The sequence below is a fragment of the Artibeus jamaicensis genome, unplaced genomic scaffold (genome assembly GCF_021234435.1).
Source record: "Artibeus jamaicensis isolate MK-2021 breed Jamaican fruit bat unplaced genomic scaffold, CSHL_Jam_final scaffold_1964, whole genome shotgun sequence".
Taxonomy (NCBI): domain Eukaryota; kingdom Metazoa; phylum Chordata; class Mammalia; order Chiroptera; family Phyllostomidae; genus Artibeus; species Artibeus jamaicensis.
Window position 1 is genome coordinate 64595953 of NW_026522030.1, and position 25954 is coordinate 64621906.

The window sequence follows — 25954 nt, forward strand, 5'->3', positions numbered from 1 at the left end:
ATGTGTATTGAGCTCTTTATTTCATTAACGTTCTTATTCCTCAAGATAGTTTTTGAACTCCTCTTCGTCAACCACCTTCAGAGCCCATGCCCATTATTATTTTTTTAAGATTTCATTTAGTTTTAGAGAGAGGGGAAGAAAGGGAGAGAAACATCAAGTGTGATAGAAACATCGATTAGGTGCCTCCCACACGCCACATGTTGGGGACCTGGCTCATAACCCTGGCATGTGCCCTCATTAGAATTGGACAGGTGATCTTTTGGTTTGCAAAACAGAATGATTCCCGGCCCCGTGAGCCACACCAGTCAGGACCCATGGCACATTATTTAAATAGCTTCCTAATTCAGTGCTGAATGCCAGTAACACTAGAGTTGCTTTTCTGATTAATGTCATTTACCCATCTTTCAAATGGCTCTTTCAAACCATGTGGATATGGAATATTGACCCAGCTTTTAATTTTGCTACAGCTGTCTAACATTCATAGTTGGAGTGATGGAAGTAGTGATGAAACAACTAACATGGACCAAGGTCTCGGAAATTGGCTCATAGGGAACATGTCAAAATTAATCTTGAGTAATGAGACAGTCACTGGAAGTAGAGAACAACCTCTTGAAGAGGTTACTTAGAAGACAGCATGCAGTTGGATGCACAGATTCCTGTTAACACATTAGTCTTATTATTTCACCTTATTAAGTTACAGTCTCAGATTCACAAACAACAAATCTCAGTGTATGAGAGCACAGACACAATTTTCCTTTCTCTGTATCTGTTTCCTCTTATGATACTTTGCTAATTTTTTTCAACTCTTGTACTTAGCTCTAATCAATGTCTATTACCCCTCCCTGAAAAAAGCATACATCCACATGCCATCTTCAAACAGTGCACTAAAACAAAAGTTTAGAATATATTCTCTGAAGAATCATGTATTTGAAAAATCAACGAGCAGGCAGAAGCTGGACGTTAGAGAAGAGAGATGAGAAAGTCTATAACAAAAGTATATATTCTAATAATTTTTGATATATGTATACATATGACTTCTCTAGATTTTTTATCATGAAGCTTCAAGATAAAGACACTAGAATAAAATAAAATGCAAGTGTGGAAAGCAATATGGCAAAAGGAATCAATTCAAAGCAGTGAATTATCAGAGCTCATTCCTTCAAATAGGCTTTTACATTTGATGGAAATCATAGAACATGGATTTCCCTGAAAAATAAAGGATCTCAAACATTTCTGAAATTATTTTTTCCTTTAGGACAAGTTTAATATAGGTGAAAGAGCTTTAAATAAATGAGTTAATGAAAAACCACTACTTAAACATCTGCTAGAACAAAATGTGAAACATTTCCACATCTCTTAGCTTCCTTAGCTAAATTTCAGAATGCAGCTAATAGTATTAAGAACAAGTATCAAGGATTTCCCAAAATTATGTCGTTCTTATCCTTGTTATTTCTAGAATACTTTCAGACCACTTCACTAGCTTTTTTATTGCTTTTCCATTTCCTGAAGTTTCAAATTAAATTTCCCTGCTATTTGGTATACAGGCAATCATCATGCTTGCCACATAGAGCATGAGTTAGAGGAGAGTCATGGCAGGAGGCATTGATTTAGGAATGAAAGACATTAACATTTGAAGTGGTTCTGAGTTCACAGCTTTTTCAGAATACAAGTATTGCATGTCTACTGATGTATATTGTAGCATTAAAATAGTTTTATTTTTGTCCTACCCAATAAATACTATTGGTACGAGTGAATACATTTTTAATATAAATCCAGTGTATTTTGTAAGAAAGATTTGATTCACAAGGTAATCTAAACATTAGCATGATTTCCTGTCTGAATCCTGTGTGATGACAATAAGCACAAATCCACCTTTCCTCTAATGTGCTTACAGGAAAGGCATATTCATTTAAAAAGCAACCACAATAAGTGGGTTTTTTTTTTTGTTAAATGACAAACAACCAAGACAGATAATCAAAACCAATGCATAAGTGCAGGATGCAATTAAAGTCAAGCATCAAGGAGGGAAAGACATGGGAGTAAATACCAAAGTGGACTTAAATAAAAGAATAGCTCATGAACAACATTCACAACTAGCCTGTTTCTTAGCTTAAGTTCCAACTGTCCAAACATAAAGCAAAAGGAAAAAATACAAGAATATCACATTAAAAGGGTTTTAAGACCAGATCCTACCAAGAGTAATGTATTTATTGCATAAATCCTTGCTTGCTCTCATAACAGTCTTGGAGAATAGGCCATATTACTCTCTTGATTACAGCCCATTAATGTCATTCTACTTTCCACAGGGACAGGTGCAAACTACTAATATAAAATATTACAGCCTTCTTGGGACAATCTTACCTACTTGTAAAATCCTATCTCTAGCCTCCTCCACCTTGCACAGCATACTCCTGCAGTCTGATCATAGGTAGTTACCTGCCCACACCGTGAAATTCCGTCAGTGTGCTATTCTCTCTGCTCGTGATAACCCTGTATCTAGAAGATCCTGTAGCTTCATTTGCCAGATTGAAAGATTCACCTTTAAAAGCTCAATTCGGCATATTAATATTTCCACATATATTCTCCATGTATTTTCTTCATTTTAATTTTTGTCATCATATGTTTTGTTTCTCAAACAGTAACTAGCATTTGTTATAATGGCCAGTATTTGCTGAGTGTTCATTTTATGGTAGGTACTGTATTAAGTGCTTTACAAGCTGTGTGCTGTTCAATCATCACATTCACTTTATTAGGGTAAATAAATACCATTATTATGGCCATTGTACAGATGAGCAAGCTAAAATGACTTGTTGAAGCCATGTGGTAATTTAGTGCTATAACTAAGATTCAACACCAATGTGACTATAGAGGTTGGCCCAATTTCACAGCCTGTTCATTTACTTATACCTTTAACCCAAGAATTACCTCTGCCCTGAGTGCCTTCACTTATAGCCTCACCAGACTTCTGGAGGTCTCTGGTCTCTACATGTCTTCTATCTCAGAGGCATGGTAATACTTTTTTTTCTCCCAAATGCACAAAGAAATTTAGGAAGAGGAATAAATGCAAATTTGGAGAGAACACCAGAAGACAAATTTGGACTTGCTAAAGTCTTCTGTAATGTGAGAGGTTTGCTCCATTCTGATTGCTCACTTTCTGAAATATAGACAAAGTGATTGTTTCTGAGGTTCTGTGAGGAACTGCCCAGCAATATATACATTGGAATCAGGGACATTTCTTGTCTCTTCATCTGAGGTTATTACTGTGGAGACCCATGAAGTTTCTTTTTTCTTCTGATATGCATGACACAAGCTGGACATATAAACATATGAAATATTTGTTCATCTAACTTCTAATTCAAGTAATGTCTATAAAAATAGAAGAAATAATTGGAAACAAAGAATTTTGGGGAGAAACTACTTTCATTATGTTCACATGCTATAAATCATCTTATATTTATTTCTCATGGGCATTTATTCAAAACAATATTTCACTTTTTCCAACCTAAATGCTGTCTTTTCCTCATCACATCTTGAGTTTGGGAACTACCTGAATATTGAAACAAGAACAATTTTCTGAACTGTACAAGGAGAAAGCACTTCCCTGAAACTGCTGAAGTGCTGTTAAGTAGCTACTTAAATAATGGGAGAACATGTTCTATCACAGAGCTAATTCCATAGGCAAAACTGTCAAGTAGTGGAGCATAGCAAGAATAAATCAAGGGAGATAAGGGAGAAAACTTGACCTGTCACATTGTTTAAAAAGTGCTCATGATCTACATGCATGACAGTCTTCCTGCATAAAGCACAGGACTTGCTATCTTGCACAGGACAAATTCTATGTCTGATCACACAGTAAAATGAAAGTTTTCTCAAAGAGGATGGAAATGTTGGGAAAGCACAGAATGAAACCCTAAGATAGTGTAAGCTATACTAAATTATACACCACAATTTAAATCTTTAATATTGTCACCAGGTCATAAAGGAAGTTTTAATGTCAGTACTAGTTGCAGGTATATAAAACTACCTTTCCCACCAAGGGAATAAAGCAGCAACATAGCATATGAATTTCACATTCATGGTTTCCTTTCTTCTCTGTCATCACTACACTCTGCTTTTTGAGGAAAAAGTTGCTGGAAGGCATAAATTTTGAATAATAACACAACTCAGCCAAAGCATTCTCACTGAAAAGAATTAGCAATCCAGACAGGGTATAACAGAGTGAATCTTAATGAGAATATTTTACAAGGCAAATTACAAAGGAGACTATAATTATCAATTTCTCTGAATGCTGTTCAAGTTTGTAGTATGTGGGAAAATCTATTGGGAAAATGAACTTGATGTAAATTTCAAATGGGCAGGATTACTTTTAAGAGGTGAACAACAAATTGTTCTTCAGCCTTAGTTCACATCATGTACCAGATATTATATATGTTGGGAGCAAACAAATATTTTGTCACAAATAATTCTCTGAAGTTTTAAAAATTATTTTATTAATAATAAAATGATTACTTCTACAACTGCACTATACATTTCTGGTTCACAGGCCCATGTTCAATCCACTGAGCTACACTAGCCAGGGCCTGCACTATACATTTCTGAATGCTCAGTGCTCTACCACATTTCATATCACCCTGTGCTTATTTAATGTAGTGTGAGACATGGGTTCAGAACTCACAAACTATTTGCTGATTAACTAGATTTTCTCACTCTTTTAATTTCAGCCTTGTTATTCATCCCACAACAATTTTTACCTCTGTTCACCCAACCATGGGTCTTAATCATCAGGACAAATGTCCTGTATTTCAGTTATATTAGCCGAATCACTGTTAACATACCTGTCTTTTTATACCTAGAAATATTACCAATAATTCAAAAGTCTTTGAAACTAAAACCACTGATCCTCTTGGGAATTAACAGCCCTCCCCAAATTCCATCTGCCAGTAGGTGGGTGCTTATTACATGCTCCCCAACATGTTGTCCTTGGTGCCTGTTTGATGACCATGCCAGGCTACCCTAACTTGTCATAGACAATCCTTCAAATTCTCCTCCATCCCATTTCTGAACCTTCTTGGATCAACTGCTTGCTCTTAAAGATCTTCCCTGACTACAGATACTTACCTCATCTTGAACTCTGGCCCCAAATTGGAGACCTCCAAAAACTGGAAGAGAGTAAAAGCAAAAAAAGCCACAGAGAGACTAAAGTGATACAGGCCTTATGCACTTATCTTTAGGGGATTTTAGATACAGTGTCAAACGGTGAACTAGACATGGCACTCAAATGTGAATTATGAATCTGCATTACATCATTTTAATGCAATAACATGGGTTTATTTAATAATCATACACAAAATAAAAACTGGAACACTGAGTATATGTGTTAGTACAAAATCTCCCATCACTATAGCACAAAATTGTTTCACACTAATTTGCAAAAAAGTAAATGAAGCTTAAAGTGGACAAAATATAATCCAGCACGATGTTCCAGTTCTTTCATCAGATCCCCTGGAAATATACTTATATACAATGTAATTCTACTCAGCCAAAAGAAAATGTAAGATACTGCTATATGTGATAATGGGGATAGATCTTAAGGCCATCATGCTAAGCAAAATACGTCAGTCAGAAAAAGTTAAGGACCCTATGATTTCACTCATACTTGGTACATAAAACTGAAAGCAACAAATAAGCAAACAATGAAAATAGACATACAAAAGCTCAGATGCAGACAACAGTATGATGGTTACCTGAGGGCAGGGGGTAGGGGAAGTAAAGGGTAAATGGGGTCAAATACATGGTGATGAAAGATTTGACTTTGGGTTGTTAGCACACAAGGCAATACACAGGTGATGTATCATAAAATTGTACACTTGAAACCTATATAATCTTATTAACCAATATCACCTTAATAAATTTAATTAAAAATAAATAAAAATAAATATATCACTATTGCTGCAAAATTATGTTGAATAAACACATTTTGTAGAAATAAAAAAACATTACAAAGTAAGAATACTCAATACCAACAATGTACTATGTATTTCACATGTACTTCTTTTCTGGAATCTTCACAATAATAATATAAGTTAAAATTTTTATATACCTAGCTTACAGTTAATGAATCTGAGCTCAGGAGATTTAGTTAGATTTTGAAGGTCATTATGGATGGTGAAATTTTTACCTCATTGGGTTATCGTGAAGACTATGTGGATAACTTCGTTGAATCGATATCAACAAACATTGATTTAATCTCTCCTATGTGCTAGAAAATTTCATCCATGCTACCTCATTTAGTGTTTTTAAGGACATTCAGTGTGAATGTTAGTAAAGAGCCAGGGTCATATGTTAGACTTTTGTTCTTCAGGTTAGGAATGACATCTTGTCCACAGTGGCACTCTCAGCACTCGACAAGCATTTCTAGTCTGCAGAAGACGATTAGAAAATATTGTATTTACCAAATGAGTACATGATCATCTGGCTTCTTAAAAGAGGGCTACCTAGAAATATTTAACAGTCTTGAAGTTTCTGTACTATTACCATAACACTACTTTGTGGTATGCGATTTGACAAGAAGAGAATATGTTTGCACATTAATACTACCAAAGCAACTCTATTCTGAATTTGCACAAGAAAACTTATAAACATGAAGCAACATGTCCAAACCCAGCATCTGACTTGCAAGAATTCATTTTCAAAGGCATATCACACATTCATGTTACCTCATAATAAACTAGACACATATTTTTTGGTATCTGAGGATTTACTTCAATATCACAATAATTTTATCCATAGCTGCTCGGTCAGCCATTCCTTTTTGACACTGCCAGTAGATGTGATTTAAAAAGGCTCTCCCTCTTTCCAACTCTCTGTAGTCTGGAAAAGCAGATAATAGAGCCAGTTGGAATCATGCTTAATATAAGAGCAAATATATTATGTGCAAAAATTCATGAGATATGAAATCTGTTCTCAAATCTCAGAATCCCTTTAAGATTTTAGTCATGTTCTTGGTTATAGTTGAAAAATAAATGACCTATGGATAAAAGAAATATTGGTATGTTTGAAAAAGTTATTAAAAATGTATAGTCTTATGCTAACTTAAACATATATTCCAATACTGAAAACTCAGCCTTATAGTGTAGCAAGGCTTTTTGGTCTGGATTGTAGGGTACTTGCTAAAAATGAAGGATGCCACTAAGTATATACATAAGGATAAAGTGTTGTAGGGGAATGGGGAGTTTGAGAACCCTAATGTCCTGTAATAAGAAATATGTTCTTTCAATGAAAATGTACTGTGTTTTATAAAAAAAAATTTATGACAGGAAATTTTCATTGTCCAACTGGAAATTAATTTATTTAGCATATAGGTATTTGATGAAGAGTTTTAAGATGGATAGTATTACACAATAATATATTTGTGCCATAATATATTTCTGAAGGACAAGAGAAGTTAAGAAAAAGTAGTGAGCAAGAACTCATCTTCATAATACAGACACATTTTAAATGTTTAGAATCCATGTCTCTTTTCCTTTTAATTTCAATTTTATTAATAATTAACTTTAAGAAGTAACAAATTAAAAAAAATTAATCCCCAAAAGCTGAATGTGGTTCGACACGATTGCAACTACAACATGATTTTAAACACATGGGCTCAAGTCCACTATTGCTTCTCCTTCTTCGTCATTGTCATGCTCTTTTTCTTTCCATCTAATATCAAGTGAAAGCTACAGTTTGCAAAAAATATTTGGTTCACTTTTATAACAGCATAAAATGGTAGAAGACAGTCTTGTAAATTGAAGTTGATTCTAAAGAAATACAAATCAAAATAATGTTCCAGATGGGCATTAGGAAACCCACTACACAATATCAAGATAATAAGATAATTCTTGATCTGCCTTTGTAGGAGCATCGTTATATAAGCAGTCTCTCCACAGTCTCAGTATTCTCCCCCCACCATGCTTCCCTCACTGTCAGGAATTTGGAGGATGTCTGGAGAATGGTGTGTTCCAAACCTTGCAGAGCTTCTTACATTTTTAATTTATTCTTTTGGATATAGTAATACATTTTCTGTTAAATAAAGTTCTTATGACTTAAGTAGGCACATATTTTTCTCTCTATTAAAAATGACTAAAAACTTAAAAATACTAAAAGGAAATGTTGATTCTGAAAGGATGCAAAGTAATCACTGTACTGAGCATTAAATGTTTGTCATTGTGTCCAGATTTCTAAGTGTCAGTTCCTACCGACTGATTCATCAGCTGGTCTGACATCAGTACAGCTAGTGAATCATTGTCATTAAAATTCTCATTTGGAATGGTGGGAGGTAGGGGGAGAAGATGGGGTAGTTTATGACAGTCTAATACAGACAAAGATTTGGAAAGACAATGAGATCCAAAGTCAAGTGGTTGAAGTAGCATTTCACAAACGTTCAAGATTCTCAAGCAAGAACAAGTAAATATATAAGATCTGTGATATTACAATGACCGTGACCATTCTAGTTATTATATTCTTTCATTTTCTCAACTCTTCTCTGAGTTTAATGTCAACAGTTCATTTTAAAAGTGAGGTGACTAAGACTTCAAGAAAATAAGTAGCTTGGCATGAGTTTATAAAGCCAATACCAGTAGAGCCAAGATTTGAAGTATGATCTGTCTACTTCTAAAATTTGTATTATCTTCCAAAGTTGTCCTTATTCTAAATACTAATCTCTACATTTATCTTTCCTTTTACTTAGTCCTAACATTTATTACTTTTTTTTTACCATGGAACCAGAGAAAGTGAATGGGATTTCCAAACAACCTAATGCTATTCACAACGAGGAAAATTGCAGAGCCACCATTATTATCATTTAAAAAGTCACAGGGTCTGCAGGGTGATAGTCTTCTTTCAGTATAAATAATACAGAACTGTTACACATAACATGGTTCAAATAATGTCTTAGGGGTGAATACTACAAAAATAGTGCCCTTATTTTCATTTCATAATCAATAAAAGATTCCCCATGTTGCACTAACATTCATCATGCTCTGATTTAAAAAATCTTACACAGGAGTCCCCTCTCACCCATGAATTAGCCTTTGGTGGTTTCTGTTACCCACAGTCAACCACAGTCAAAAATATTAAATAAAAAATTCCAGTAAAAAACAACTAATAAGTTTCAAATTGTGTACCATTCGCAGTAGCATAATGAAATTTCACAGATCCTGCCCTATTTCACCTGGAAGGAGCAGAGCAGATCCATGCTCTATACACTCTCTACCCATCAGTTACTTAGTAGCCATCTCAGTTATCAGGTCAACTGTCAGGATATCACAGTGCTTGTGTTCAAGCAATTCTTAATTTACTCAATAATGGCCTAAAGCACAAGAGTAAAGCAGTTTGGATATGCCCAAAACAAGCCATAAAGTGTATGTACATTCAGGGGAAAATATAATATATATAAGTTTAAGTACTATATGTGATTTCAGGCATCCCCTGGGTGTCTGGGAGTATATCCCCCATGACTACTATACCTAGGTTTTCAATGGCATCTCACTTTTAACAGAGATCAAGCACACTTGGTGCATGAACAAAGATAATAAATACGGGAGATGATAGAGTTGGTTGTATCTGTCACTTTTCCCTTCAAACATTGTTAGAGGGATTTAAGAATTCACATCAGTGGTATATAAAAGGAATCTTTAGTTTTCGGTGTTATTTATTGGAAGCAAGATAGTTTATCATAGCTCTTGCTCATACTCATACAATATTAGTGCTGGAAATATACTTAGGCATCCTCTATTCTAATCCCCCCTACCATGCTATAGGCTAAGAAGAAAAGGCTCAATGAAGTAATATCAATTCATAGAGTAACTTGGTTTGTGAGGAGTAGAAATTCATAGAAATCAAATTCCATGCATTTCGAAAAGAGACCACACACTGTTCTCACCATGTTTTCTACCAATGTGGACAACATTTTCCATACTAGAAACTGGAAACTGCTTATTCTAAGATTTCTAAGCCATTTCAGGGACACCTTAATGGGCGATACCATACATTTGTTTTAACATTGTTTTGCAAGATAACATATGTCTGCAAATTGGAACCCCATGAAGGGCTGCGTGTTCTGGGCAGAGAAGCCTAAGACAAGAAAATGGCATTTTAGGTTGGGGGACCATATGTTCTGGTTTGTCAGGAACAATCCTAGTATTCACTTTAACCCCATGTAATTATTAGCACTGCCCTTTTCATTATCAATGATTTCTTGGCTTAGACAAGAAATGTTATGATCAAACAAATTTTAGAGTAATTAAATATTACCTCTAGTTTGTGTCAACAGAGCCTGTAATTCCTGGCCTAGATAATTTTATTAACCAGTGTAGCCCCAACAAATACAATAATAAAAATAATACAATAATAAATTTTTTAAAAATAAAAATAAATTTGAAAATAAAGAAAAATCATGCATTTCTACTTTGACTTACACAAATAAAGGAGTTGGGAAAAGTAGGATTACAGTTATGAATGCTCAGAACAGTTTACTCATATTATTATTTGTTATTTATTAAATTATGTATTTGCTTGTGTATTTGGGTATATGTAGTTGTGTGAAAAAGTCATTTTCTTGATACGGCTTAAGTGAAGGAGAAGGACCCAAGGTTAGTGTTCACGGTTTTTTAATTCAGTGATAAAAATAAAATAAAGAAGTACATAGTGATTTAATGAAGCTAGGTTAAGTCTCTGTTAACTGTTTTAATTGAGTACACTTGACAGAAAACAATTAATGGAACTTAACAAATTTTAAATACCTTGTATTCATTTCCTTTTGTCATAATAAATATTATTTTTATTTATCAAAGTGTAGGGAATGAGCTTATTTTTTATCTTAATATTCTTCACAGTATCCCTCTATAAAGAGAGAATTCATCAATGATATAGTATCAACAAATGCTGCCATTAGTTTTCCACACAATACCTCATCTGGGTTTTTAACAGAACTCATCAAGACCAAAAGTTTCCCTAACACTTAAGGTTGGGAAGAAGGTGTCATTCTATCCAGAGAAACTTATTTTACCTTACAATTCTAATTGTTTAGGTCGTGATTCTTATTTCATAACACAATGTTTATCTAATTTTCTTTGTAATTAAATAAGAAAATGCATTTCTATATACCACCACATCCAAGCTTTAGTGTGATTGGCATAAATTCTATTCAAATGCTAAAATATAACTACTTCTCTTTCCCTTTTATCAGAAAAAAATGTAACCCTAAGGGTATGTACATGTTTAGTTTTCCTTGAAGAATAAACATGAATTGATATAAAATAAAGTTTTATGTTATAATTATCTAGAGGATTGCAAATTTAAAACTTCTGCTTTTAATAATCCCCATTCATGAGAATTATTTGCTTTCATTTGTTTTATTTGGCTATTAGCCAGTGATTTTTGTTTCTGAAGCACATGTTAAACATACAGCTCACTTAATTTAAACCTAATTATAAATGTTCCTACCTTAAAAGCTACATTTGTGGAAGAAATCTATCAGTTATATCTGGGGTATAACACTGGGGTAAAGACACATGCCTACGTGAGTAGATTATGATATTCATATTACCTCCAAATATTTTCACTCTTTTGTCAAATGAATAAACTCATTTAGAAATTCATGGTTAAAGCTATCATTGGCTCTTTAAAGTGAAGAATGTGGTTATACAAAATTAATTATAGGTCCCTACCTTAAGATTTTTAGTAGAACATTGATTTTACTATAATGGTTACTTAAATGCCAAGTTTTCTTTATTTCATTAAACATAAAGCTAATGAATAGAATTTACCAAACATCTATATATCACATGCATCTATTGCTTAACTATGGGAACAGTGTTACACATTGGTTTAAAATTATTAAAATTAGGAGTTCCAGCCAAGATGGAGTTGTAGGTAGAAATCCTTCACTTCCTCACACAACCAAAAGGAGGATAGCAACCAATCTAAAATCAATAAATAACCAAAAGAGCCTGAAAATCAGACTGCATGGAACTCTGACAACCAGGTAATTAAGGAAAAAATAAACCAGAACAACCAGACCAGTAAGGCGACAGGACCATGTGGGTAGACTCAGAAAAAACATGGTGAGAGGGCTGAGGGGTGGGGCTGGGTGCTCAGCTTGGCAGGCTGTGCCAGAGGGGATGACTTAAGGGGAAACTGAGACTCAGAGCTGTCCGTGGGCTACCACTGGGGTTGCCTTGGTAGGAGTTTCTGCCAGTCCCACATGTGAAAAGTGTGCTAGAGACAAGCAGATGAGCTGCACTATTCTCTCTGGCCCCGCCCCCACAGGCTGCAAGGAGGGTTGCCTTGCTCAAGTGAATACCTAAGGCCCCATCCCCTTACAACCTATCCCTGTGCCAAGACAAAGATATATGGTCCAAATGAAAGAACAGAGCAAAACCTCAGGACTAAGCAATGAAGAGATGGCCAACCTATCTGATGGAGAATTTAAAGCCTTGACAATCAAAATGCTTACAGAACTGATTGAGCTTGGTTGAAAAATGAAAGATATCCAAAATGAATAAAAGCAAAATATTCAGGGAACCAACAGTGACAGGAAGGAAACTAGGATTTGAAGCAATGATCTGGAACAAAAGGAAGAAATAAACATCCAACCAAAACAGAATAAAGAAACAAGAATCAAAAAAAAAAAAAAGAAGAGAGGCTGGGGATTCTCTGGGACAAACTAAAATGTTCCAATATCTGATTTATAGGGGTGTCAGAAGGAAGAGAACAGCAAGAAATTGAAAACGTATTCGAACAAATAATGGAGGAAAACTCCCCCAATCTGGTGAAGGAAATAGACTTCCGGGAAGTCCAGGAAGCATCGAGAGTCCCAAAGAAGTTGGACCCAAAGAGGAACTCAACAAGGCACATCATCATTAAGTCACCCAAGATTAAAGAAAGAGAGAAAATCATAAAAGCAGCAAGAGAAAAGGGGACAGTTACCTACAAAGGAGTTCCCGCTAGATTTCTCAAAACAAACCTTGGGGACAAGAAGAGACTGGAAAATAGTATTTGAAATCATGAAAGGTAAGGACCTACGTCCAAGATTAATCCATCCAAAAAAGCTTTTATTTAGAGCAGAAGGGCAGATAAAGTGCTTCCCAGATAAGGTTCAGTTAAAGGAGTTCATCTTCACCAAACCATTATTATTTGAAACATTAAAGGGACTTAGCTAAGAAAAAGATCATCAAAATATGAACAATAAAATGACAACAAACTCACAGCTACCCACAAATGAACATAAGAGAAAAGACCACAGACAAGGAAGACAAAAACTAAGCAAACAACCAGAACAGGAACAGAATCAGAGAAATGGACATCACATGGAGGGAGTTCAATGGGGAAGGGGAGGATTGGGGCAAAAGTACAGGGAAAAAGAGGCATCATTAGTGGGCATTAAACAGACAGGAAGAGATAAAAATGGTATAGGAAACAGAGGACTCAAAGAACTTAGACATGAACTAAGAAAGGGGGAATGCTGGAGGGTTGCCAAGGCAGCGTGGAGGGGGGATAAAGGGGAAAAGTTGGGAAAACTGTAATAGCATAATCAATAAAATACTCAAGAATTATAAAAATTATTGCTTATACATCAAGAATCATGTATAAAGGACCCGTGGACAAAGACAATGTGGGGGGAGGATTGAATGTGGTAGGTGGGTTGTGGGTAGGGCCTGGGGGAGTAATGAGGGAGAAATGAGGACAACTGTACTTGAACAACAATAGAAAATATAATATAAAAAAGAAAATAAATAAAACTGAAGGTAAAGAAAAGAATAACTCTAACTATGGTGCCAAAATACAGAGATAAAATGACTGATTTGATCTACCAACAAAAATAGCTCTAACTTAGTTGACTCATAACCTCAGTTCTCTCCCCCCTCAATCATAGAGTAGTAAGCAATATAGAAGGACTAGTGTTGACATGAAGGCCTTAGTGATTCTTATCTTCCCTATGATGACAGTTTTATAACATCTCTTACAGTCATTGGAATCCTTCTATGTCAATGTTGAAATCGTTCCTGAAACAAACCATAATTCCTTATACATCACCATGTGCACTCTCCCCGTCAAAAGTGAGGTCATAACAGAGAATGGATTAAAACTAGAAAACTGGGATGAAATTCAGGTCAGTAATATTCTTACTTTATATTATTGTCTACACATTATTTTTACTGAATAGAAACTGGCTAGTCCACTAGAGCTTTCCTTACTGCCATCACATAATATAAGTAAAATCATGTAGCAAACTAATCTTTTCCTTTCAAATGACAGTGTTATATTATATCCAGAAAGCATTTGCATCAAAAATTTTGAAAAATATCCGAAAGAGGGTCAATAGGGAATAAATTGTGATAGGAGGAGACTTGACTTTGGGTATTGAATACAGTGCAGCGTACAGGTGATGTGTTATAGAATTGTACACTTGAAGCCTATATAAGGTTTTACTCAATCTAACCCCAATAAATCAATTAAAAATTTTAGGAAAAGATTGTGGACTTGGAAGATCTAAGTCATTATTCCCCTACAGGGAATGTGGGAAAATGCATATTGACCAAACTAAATTTATAATCACTCTGGAGACTAGTTAGTGACCTACAGAAACCCAACAAATGCCCATTAAAGAAGAGGCACATTCAAAATGGTAGCAAATCTTGTGGTGTTTTACTCACCCTTACACCATTCTCTCCCTTGTGCACTGCTGCAGAGTCAGGAAGAAGTGGCCCAATTTTTACTTCCCTCTCTTATGCCAGAAAGAGCCACATAGAACATATTTGCAATGTTCCAAACTGTCTGGGTGCTGGCAAAGAAGTGGTTTTTGTCTGACCTGACCCTGAACTCTGACAGGGAGACAGCAGAACAGCGTGGCTCACACACTGAAATGCATGTACAGCAGCGGCCGAAGTGTAAAAGCTGCAGGGGTACTGCAGACCCATGGACAATTGGGGGTAAGATATAATGGACAAATGATACAGTAGAACATGTAAGGTACTGAGAAGAAGCTGGAGTAAGACTCCTCAGGAAATTGAGATTTTAAATACAGCTAAAAGTAACATTAGCATATCATTGCACTAGGCTCTTTTACCCCACAGAAATATTAAGAGAACAACTATAGATTGACTAAGATAGCTTTGTGGGTGCTCTAAAAAAAAATCAAAGACCTACAGTGTTTATGGGATAGTGGAGAGGGAGGAAGTATATGCAAATGCTCAGACAGGACACATGATCTGAAAAGGCCTAAACTGGTCTTATTAATTATGTACTTCCCCTGAAACAGCCAGTTTATAAAAAGTGAGAGAAGTGGCTTCTTTTTCAAATACCTGGTTTTCAACAAAAGATCACAAGGTATTTAAAGACACAGAAATATGGCACATTAAAAATAAATTTAAAAATTCAGACATGGTCCCTAAAGAAACACATGCATCAGAGTTACCAGATAAGACATTAAAGCAATTGTCTTATATATGCTGTAGGAGTTAAAGGAAAATTTAGACAAAGAACTCAAGAAAATCAGAAAAATGATATCTGAACAGAATGAAAATAAAAATAAGAAATTATAAAAAAGAACCAACTAGAACTGTTGAAGCTAAAAAATACAATAACTAAATTGAAATACCCACTAGTAAGGTTCAAAAGCAGCCTTGAATTGGAAGCAAAAAGAATTAGTGAACTGGAAGGCAGGTTGTTTGAATTATTGAGCCTGAGGAACAAAAAGATAAAGAATAAAGATAAGTTTACAGAACATAAGGGTCTTGCCAGACACATATAAGTATGCTCAGATCAGTACAGGGCCTGGCACAATGATGCCCTTTTTATTACAAAATCATAAGCATGCAATTCTGTAATATAACAGTATCACACTCAAGCAAACCATATCACATTTTAGGTGAAATTTTTGAATTGATGTCCTTCTTGTGGGAGACCTTCACATACCCTACCAACCACACAGCTGGCGTGACTTCTGAAGGGCCCCGTATACTCATTAAGAAACTTTCAACAGGAAAGGAGACAGAGGAGGGACAAGGAGAGTAGATAAAGAAATAATGCTGAAAAACGTCCCCAATTTGAGGAAATAATAAAAATCTACAAGTGCAAGTGGCTCAACAAATGCTAAGAAGTTTAACCCAAAGAGATGCACACTGAGAAACATTATAACAAAACTCTTTAAAAACAAATTCAGGGAATTTTAAAAACAGCAAGAGGAAATGAACTCATCAGATACAACAGATTCCATTAGACTTTCAGTGTATTTCTCAATAGTACCTAGTAGGACAGAAGGTAGCTGGATGATGTATTTAAGGTGCTAAAAGAAAAGAAAAAAATGGTTGACCTAAATTCTATAAGTGACAAAACTTTCCTTACAATGACAGGAAAATTAAGATATTCCCAGACAAACCAATTCTGTGAGAGTTTATTACCATGAGATCTTCCCTACAAGCAATGTTAAAAGGAGTTTTTTATATTGAAATGAAAATATGTCAGATAGTAACTCAAAGTCATATGAAAATAGAGAGTTCTCTGGTAAAAGTAAATATACAAATAAAAATAACAGCATTATTAAAATTTAGATTTGTAATTTCATTTTTTTATTTTCAACAAAATTTAAAAGAGATGTTTATGAAAATAATTATAAATCTATGTTAATGAGTAAACAAACCCTAGCTACAAAGGGAGGAGAAAGCTGTTAAGAAGAGTATTCGTATGTGATTGAAGCTGGTATATAGTAAAGTTACAGAGCTGGATGCTGATAACAGTTGCAAAATAATGTAAATGTACTTACTACTATAGGACTGTACACTTAAAATGGTTAAAATGGTAGATTTTATATGTGTATATTTTATCTCCTTAAAAGCACATTTGCATTTTGCTAATTTTCTTTTTTCCAGTTTTACTGAGATGAAATTAACATAAAGTTCCATATAAGCTTAAGGTGAACAGAATGACTCAACTTACCTATATTGTGAAGTCATAACCATAACAGTTTTAGTTAGTATCCATCATCTCAAACAGATCCCCCAAAAGACATTTTTTCCTTGTGGTGAGAATACTTAGGATCTTCTCTCTTAACAACTTTGAAATATAACATGCAGCAATGTTAACTATATTACCATGTACATTGTCTCCCCAGTTCTTATTTTCGATATAACTGAAAATTTTTGTCTTTTGACCATTTTCGGCATAGTCCTCCATCCCACACTCTGCCTCTGTCAACCACAAATTATATCTAGCTAATTTCTGGTAATATAGTTTCATTAAGAATAATCAGCCACTTGACAACATGGTATTAAATTATGCACATCAAAATTGTCTCAGTAACGCAGCAGCCAGGCTTTCACACTGCTTGGAAACTAATAGTGCTGGACACAAATAAACCCTAAGAGGAAATGCCTAGGAAACTGATGGAGCTCTTATACTTGTTACATGGATGAGAGCCCTAGGCCCTCTGTCAAAACCATGATGCTCTCCTGGATTATTTTCATGCCTATAGCTCATGACCATCCCTACTTTTGAATGGCTGGACAAATAATTAGTTTTCCCAACACAGAAATGGAGTGCACAATCATGCCCCTGCAAAAAAAAACAAACTCTAATCATCACCACTCAACTGTGATTCTGCTGTGAGAACATTGGTTTATACCCAATGAAACAAGACAAAATTAATAGACTGCAATGCATTAATTAGCTAACTGGAAAGTAAAAGTTGAGCAAAATTGATACATTGAATGATATTGCCAGGCTTGCACACATTTAATGACATATGTCTGTATATGCTCTACCTTCCTATGTAAAAGAGAGGTTTAGGTCCCTTTAGCCTGAATGTCATTCAGTGGAGGTGAATAAAGCTACAACCTTTTAAAAATACTACCTCTCAATTTCCATTCACTTTTAATTTGGGGGTTACCTAGGAAACTGTTGAAAAGGGGTAACAATACTGACCTTATCAGTTATTATGGAAATACCATGAAGACACCTTTGATACCCATCAGAATGACTGAAATAAAAAATCCCTGATAATCACCAATTATTGGTAAAGATATGGAACAACTAGAACTCTTATATTCTGTTACTGAAAATGTAAATTAGTGTACTAGTTTGGGAAATAAGCAATATCTGCTTAAATATATGATGCCACTTATAATTGTATATCCTATAGAAATGTGCATACCCATGCCCCAGAAGACATGTATGATAATGTAAGAGCCACAAACTAGCCATGATGGAATAGTATGCAGCACTGAAAATTAAATTACTGCTGTACATAGAATCTCATGTAAATAATACTGAGAACAATAGGCCACACGATAAAACAAGTACAAACTCTATTGCTCCACTCATAAAAAAGTGAAGCAATGCATAGTATAAGAATTCAGAAAATTATTTATCATAAGGTAAGAAGATTAGGGCCCTGGCCTGTGTGGCTCAGTGGATTGAATGCCAGCCTAAACCAAAGAGTCACTGGTTTGATTACCAATCAGGGCATGTGCCTAGGACATGGGCCTGGACCCCAGTAGGGGGTGTGTGTGAGGCAACCACACACTGACGTTTATCTTCCTCTCTTTCTCCTTTCTCTCCCCTCTCTCTAAAATTTAATAAATAAAGTCTTTAAAAAAAGATTGGGATTCATGACTTGGAAAGAAAAATAGCATCTTCAATTATGTTTGGTTATATTTATTTCCTAAATATAGGTGGTCATGTTTTGTGGACTTGTGATAATTTATTAAGCTGTTCACTTATTATTTGTGCATTGTTCTGAAGTATATTTCAATAAAAGTCTTTAACTGACCAATAATATAGCATTATTTCATGTGTCAGAAAACAAAAAACATTAAAGTAGAAAATAAAAATCGCTGAATAATTCCACTGGTGTGCTGATTTCAAGTCTTTTGTCTACGTATTTACACGTGGATAATTATTCAGTATTGATAGTTCTTCTAGGTTAATACAAATCACACAGATTGTGTAAGGAAAATAAGAAAACCTTTAATAAACCCAGTTTTATAGTATAGAAACATAAGCATATTTTTTAAAGTATTAGATCCAAAATAATATTTTATCTCAGTTGACTTCAAGATTTTCCTAACTTTTAATGAACAGGAATTGCCTGTGCAATATTTAAAAATCTCAGATCTTAGCAAATAACTTCTAGAGTGGTAAGCAAGAGTTTTCCCTGTTATTCTTTGATTAGTACTTGTTTTTTATTTATCCTTTTTCTCTTTTTATCATGAGCAATCGTCCACATGTTTGATTTCTGTTTTCCATATAGATCGTTTTTTCTCTGTCATTAATTTCATTGATTGTCTATGTGCTCTTCAAGCTAGGAATGTGTCTTCAGTTTGTTTTCAACAAATCTGATTATATTATTTGTTGGCTTCAATGGCAGATCTTATTCTTTTGTTACATTTTTTGTTTTCTTTCAATCTTTCGCATTTCAATTTTTCAACCTCTCCCAGATGTGTTCAGTGTTTGGCATCTCTGTGCCACACTAGAAAAATAGTTGTCTTGGACCACACATTAAATACATTGCAATATGTAACCACAAATTAATCTCATAATGTTTTAAGTAAATTTATGATCTTGTACTGGTATTGCATTCATAGCCATCCTGGGCTGCATATGTCCTATGGGTTGCAGGTTGGACACACCTATATTTTTTATTTCTAAGTCAATCAATGCGTATCTAAAGATAACAAGAATTTTTTTTTCTAATATACTATTTTGGTTTCTGTGTTAACTCATTGCTTTATATACATTTTGCATCTGAGGCTTAATTTCCCTGTCAAATAATCATTATCCAAATCATTTTGGTTTTGATGGTGTTGTTGCTATTGTTTGCTTACTCATCCGAAAACATGACAAAATCTATTGAAGGGTAGTGTTTTTCAGTAGACAAGTCAGGAGACTAACACTTAACTTTTAGTCATACTGATAAAACCTGATTTGGGTTTTTTGTTTGTTTTTTTAACAAAAATCATCTAAGCGGCACAGTTGAAGAGTGGATTGTGAAAAGGCTCAAGCCAAAATTTCAATAAGTAACAAGCATTCAGATAAAGCACCTCTACTGTACTGTTAATGGGCTATCTTTTCTACCCTATCTGATAGGGTATTGTTACACACACACAGAGGTGGGGTTTGACAGAGAGACAGAGACAGAGGTAGAGAGAGAATGAACCGTTTCCATCGTCACCATGCGTACTATGACTGTTGGGACTATTGGGACTACCACTCTCTCTTTTTGGAGGCAATGAATTTCTTTAAGTCCTTCCTTTCTGTTCTTTTCTGAGGGAGGAGAACTAATCCTCAAATGAATATAGATATGAAGGCACCGACTAAAGAGGGGTGCCCAGGTATGACTGCCTAATTTCTGAGTGATTCAAATCTTGGATCTGTGAGTCAAGGGGCATAAAGTAAGTGAGGAACACAGACTATATTATTCAAGGCCATGGGTTTGCCTACTTCAGATAGTGAATTTCCATTTAGAAATGTGGCATCTCTTTGGAAATCGATAATAAATTGACTGAAAGTATTACCTTTGAATGTCATACAGTTTCATCTTTCTCTATGCCTTTATAGTCACTTTAAGCTACATTAAGCACTAATAGAGTAGAACTTTAAAATGACAAAAACAAAAACTATTTCTGATATTTTATACTATATTAAATAAATATCATCAGCATCATTTAGAGAAAAAAAAGAATCTTCCTGTAATATTTACTCACAACCAAAACTTATTCCTGAATATTTGTACAATATTCCTTTGATACAAATGGCAAAATAGCTATTAAATACTTTTAAATAGTTGGACCCATTTCATTAGTAGGGGTTAGAAAGTCACATAATTGCCTTACAAAGTAAATTTTCATTGCTGACTAAATGTGCATTTTACTTTGCACCAGAAGTGCAGCAATTCTCTTTGGTAGTTTTTGAAGTGAGTAAGTAACATTATTTTAAGATCCCTTCCGAGAGGTGAAGAGATAAGTTTATTTTCATGCCGTAGTTGGCCAAAATCTACTTTTATTGCTTGGAATAATGTGAAGCTCCTATTCTATTTTGATGAACCAACAATCTCCTAAATATAACCTAACTTCTCCTTTTAAAAAAATAAATAAAAGAAAAAGAAAAGAAAAAAGCATCTCTCGAGAAGTCTTTCAATAATATACCACATACCAAAACATTTAATATTGATTTCTTACACATAAATTTAAAATTAGTCATTCCCATATGCCTTCCAGTCTTTTTTTCACATTTTTCATGTCACTAGTTTCATATAATTCTTTTAAAACGTTTTGTCATTGTCAGTTTTCTTGCACTTGTTTTAGGCGAACAACTTGGAATTCGATCTTCTTGTCACTTACATAATAAGAAAGATCCCTAGCTTTATGTTGAAGTGTATGGAATAATTGGAAAAGGTCTGGACCAGGTGGAAGGTCTGGGATTCAGTGCGAGGTTTTCATCTTACATGGTGGGCAAAAGTAGGTTTACAACTGTGAGTATGTGAAACACAAATGCTATTCTTGTGTTATTATTTGTTCATTATTCTATGGTTCCCCCCACCCTGTAATTAGCTCTGTCGGGGCTCTACAGTTTGCTCCCTGCCCTACAGGCTAGTGTCCCTCTGCAAATGCTGACTGCGAGGAGCATGGAAACAGAGAAAGATTTGGAACTTTTATGCCCATTTAGAGTAATTTAATGTCTATAAAATAATAATAGAAATGAGGAGTGTCTACTTGGTGTCTGCTTTTTAATCATTTTATTTCTCTAATAATTAAGTTTTAGTAACTTTAAAAAACATTCTGTCAGCAATGGATTAAAAATACACTGACCCCTAACCACAGAGTCTGAGAAGAACTGAGCTACAAGATATCCAGTGATGCAATTAACCTTTGGGACCTCAATTTCTCCATTTGTAAAAATATAAGTAATTATCCCTACCTTGTCTTCCACACACAGAATGCAAATACTGAACAAAATTACTTATTTATCAATTATTTGTAAATTATAATACCTCATATAAATATATAGTTATATTCTGAGTAATAAACATTTGGGAAATAGCATGGCAATTCAGCTAAAAAAAGGTGGCCATATTTAGATATCCAGTAAAAGTTTGTTGGCTTTCTGAATAAATATAAGGACAGAAATCCTGGCATTAGATAGAACTGCACTTAAACAACTGTCTCAAGAAGCAGTTTGTGATTTAAAGGCAAGTCAAATAATCTGTCAATAGCACAGTTTTTTCATCTGTCAAATGAGAGTAAAAATAGCTTCAAGAGTTGTACTAGATAAAATAATGCATTAAAGTATTTAGCATTTAAAATTTGGCACATAGAAAGTATTCAGTAAATATTAGATTAATGTATTTAAACTCTTTCTATGCTAAAGAAACTACTTGATTATTTATATGCAAAACCTAATAAGATAATTATTATAATCTCTATTTTAAAATAAAGAATCTAAGACCCAAAGAATTAAGCATCTTTTACAAGGTCAAATAGTATTTTAAATACATGTTTATAACAAAATTGGTGGCTTTTCCCTCAGAATACCACCTCCATAAGATCTTCCAAGTAATGACAATGAATTTCATAGGTAATCTTCTTTTAGAAACACTTTTCTTTTTGCTTGTAAATTCTGAGAATTTGTTGCATAAGAAAAATATCAACAGATTGATAGAAAAAAGATTCCTATGGATCACTTTTTGCACTTACCAGTTTGACTTGCCAGGGTCCTCATGCTGATGGTGGCCGCTTTCAGTGTTTTGCTCTGCACCTTTTTGTATAACCTTACTTCAAGACTGCCAAAAAAAAAAGAGAAATATACAAACAAAAATGATACTTGCTTCTAGAAGGATCCAGAGGCAACAATAATAATTCAAATTTACATAACAACTGTTTTATACAATTAAAAAGAAACAATAAAGATCGACCAACTTTACATTTTTGGAGGTTTGGATCTTGAAAGCAAGTACAGTGTCATGTTTATCTTGGAATTCCCAGAAATGACACAGTATCTCTTACCCAGGCATTTACTAAATTACTTCCTTTTTGTTACATAAATGAATAAATAAAATTCATGTTCAAATTTTATATTTAAAGATTTTCAACCTTCATCTCCAGAAGGCAAAATAGCATGCTGTTATCATGTTGTTCTTTGCAGAGAAGAAGAGACCCAAAAGAAAATACTTTTGCTGTGTCAATAAATCTGCCATTTAAAAGGTTAAAATTTGACAATAAAGTTACATGCAATCCATAGATTATTTCTTGTGTTCTAAGTATGTAATAGTTAAATGAATCTGGAAGTCTTTTACTAAAAATAGTTACAATCTTTTTATGCAGGAAAATTTAAATACAACTGATTAACAGGTTGAGTCTACTGGTGGAGTAATTATAATGTTGAAAGGGGAAAATGAAACATACTTTTTATATTAGAATATGAGTTTTTCCATTGTCATGGTGACTGTATTCCTTCTAACACTACTTCCCAACTCAATCTCAGCCCTCCTCTGCAGTGCATGACAGGACAGAAAGATAAAGGAAAAAGAAAAGTAAGTCAAAAAACAGTAAAGGCAATTCCAGGACAGGTTTCCTTAACTGCAAATGTGTGTAATAAAGTGAAATGCTTTTTTGTTGTTGTTGTAATCTGGCTCACACAAAACATTGTGAAAATTTAAGTTATACACATGCACACGTGACACCAGTGCATTCTTAAAAAATGTTAATGTCAATGACTTCCATTCAAACCTCAAACTTATATACTGCACTATCTACTTGACACTGCTATTTCGGAGACCAGTAATATTAGTGATAATTATTATTTTGTTGCCCACAGTGTATCAGAAACTGTTTTTGTCATTTTCTGAAATGACCTAATTTAATATTTATATCAACACTGTAAGGCAGGCATTATTAACCTCATTACTTTTAAAGATGAGAGAACTGAGGCACAGTTTAAGTAAAGTATTCAACATCCACTGCTCCTATTCCATGGAGTAGAGAGTTTGGACCTTTCCCAGAGCCCATCTCCCAATCTCCAAGGTATTCACTACCTTTCAAAGGATCCAAACCGGAACTCTTGATTGTCACCATATAACTTTCTAGGTCTTCTCTAATACTTCATAGAGAACTGACACACTGGCTTTGTAGTTAAAGCCAGAAGGGTGAGCATCTTTCTTAATAACTTATTTTTTCCATGGTAATTATGTAGCCAATCATCTAAAAGCCATGCAGCTCCTTCATTTTACTAGTTCATCATCTGCCACCTAAACTACAGCAAGTCTTCCTCTACCTATTCTCACTGATCCTGCTCATGGCCTCTTCTATATAATCCATTGCTCACACTCTAGCAAGGATAAATTTTTGTAGCATAAATCATTTGACTACCTTGCTTAACATCTTTCAGTGACTTTCTATTGCACTTGGAATTATCTAATCATTATATCATGCCCTAGAAGCTGTGACATGAACTAGCTACAATTTAGTTCTGAAATAATATCTTACCCAGTTTTATCTCATTTTTATTGCCTTCCACATTGTCTTCTCCTGATAAATCACAGTCTTCAGCATCTAAGGACTTTGCTTCTCAGGAAATAAAAACCTGAAATGTCCTGAACTTTGATCCTTTTCATGCTTCTGTCTCAGCATGTCATTTTCTCAAAGAGAATTTTTCTGATGCCCCAAAGTGTCCCCTAAAATATTCTTTACTTATTTAATTGTCTATTATCTCTCTTCTTGGAATGTAGGAATCATATGGATCAGGCCTGAGCTATTAATAAGTAGCACTTAAAATTTTCTTCTTTAAGAATAGATGGTAAATATATTCTAATTACTATTCTTCCTTGGTTTTACTATTTTCTCAAAAGGAAGACGAGAGAATCTTGGACTTAAATAATCAGCGAATAGATCACTATAAAAATCATGTTTTCCAACTCCATCATTTATACCTGCTCTTTTGATATATTAAAACAAATTTTATTAGGAAAACAATACTTCATATTTTTCTTAACATGAAGTACAGTGAAGACTGTAACTGTACCCCTTGGCTCTCTGATCAGTGCCATGGTAGTTGCCAAGAACCAGTGTCTTATGAAAACTGGCAAAAGAAGACTGGAGAAGAAAGTGGCCAATTTATGTTCTTAGGTGTATTGGTGTGATGTGAAGGCACTGGCCAAGTTCAATAAAATAAATTTTGGAAAAACACCAGGAAAAAAATCATGTCTGATGGTCTCAAGGGTCACATTTTTGAGGTAAATCTAGTTGAACTGAAAAATGATGAAATTACATTTAGAAAATTCAAGCTAATTTCTGAGAATGTCCAAGGCAAAAACTACTTAATATCCATGGCATGGATCTTACCCATGACAAAATGTGCTCCATGATCAAAAAATAGCAGAATGTGATTGAAGCTGATGTTTATGACAAAACTACTGATGGTCATTTGATTTGCCTACTCTGTGTTTGCTGTACTAAAGAATGCCACAGTCAGATGTGGAAAGACCACTTGTGTCAGCCTTAACAAGTCGATCAACTCTGGAAGAAGACAATGGAAATCATCACCTTAGAGGTGCAAGCAAATAACTTGAAAGAAATGGTCAATAAATTGATTCCAGATAGCATTGGAAAATACATAGAAAATGCTTGCCAACCTATTTATTTACTCTGCAATGTTTTTGTTTAAAAAAAGTCATAATGCTGAAGAAGCCCAAGTTTGAAATGTGCAAAGTCATGGAGCTTTAGGGTGAAGGTAGCAGTTCTGGAAATGCTACTGGAAATGCTTTAGCAGGTGCTAAAGTTGAACAAGTTGTTGAATAAGATTGAGCTCCTAGTCTTAGAATCCATTTAAAATTCAGACTTTAATGGTGACAAATAAAAGTCCCTTATGAAAGGAAAAAACATAACTATATATATTAGTTTACACTATTTTTAAAGTATCTTAA

The 25954-nt window shown here is 34.4% G+C and overlaps 1 protein-coding gene across 1 annotated transcript in view; it reads right to left on the minus strand.

The window, feature by feature from the left end:
- LINGO2 (leucine rich repeat and Ig domain containing 2) overlaps nucleotides 1-25954 on the minus strand; it is a 532972-nt gene that overhangs the window by 476437 nt on the left and 30581 nt on the right. Inside the window, exon 2 of the mRNA XM_037133994.2 lies at nucleotides 22731-22816. The gene's annotated coding sequence lies outside the window, so the exon portion shown is untranslated. The remainder of the gene's footprint in view (nucleotides 1-22730; nucleotides 22817-25954) is intronic.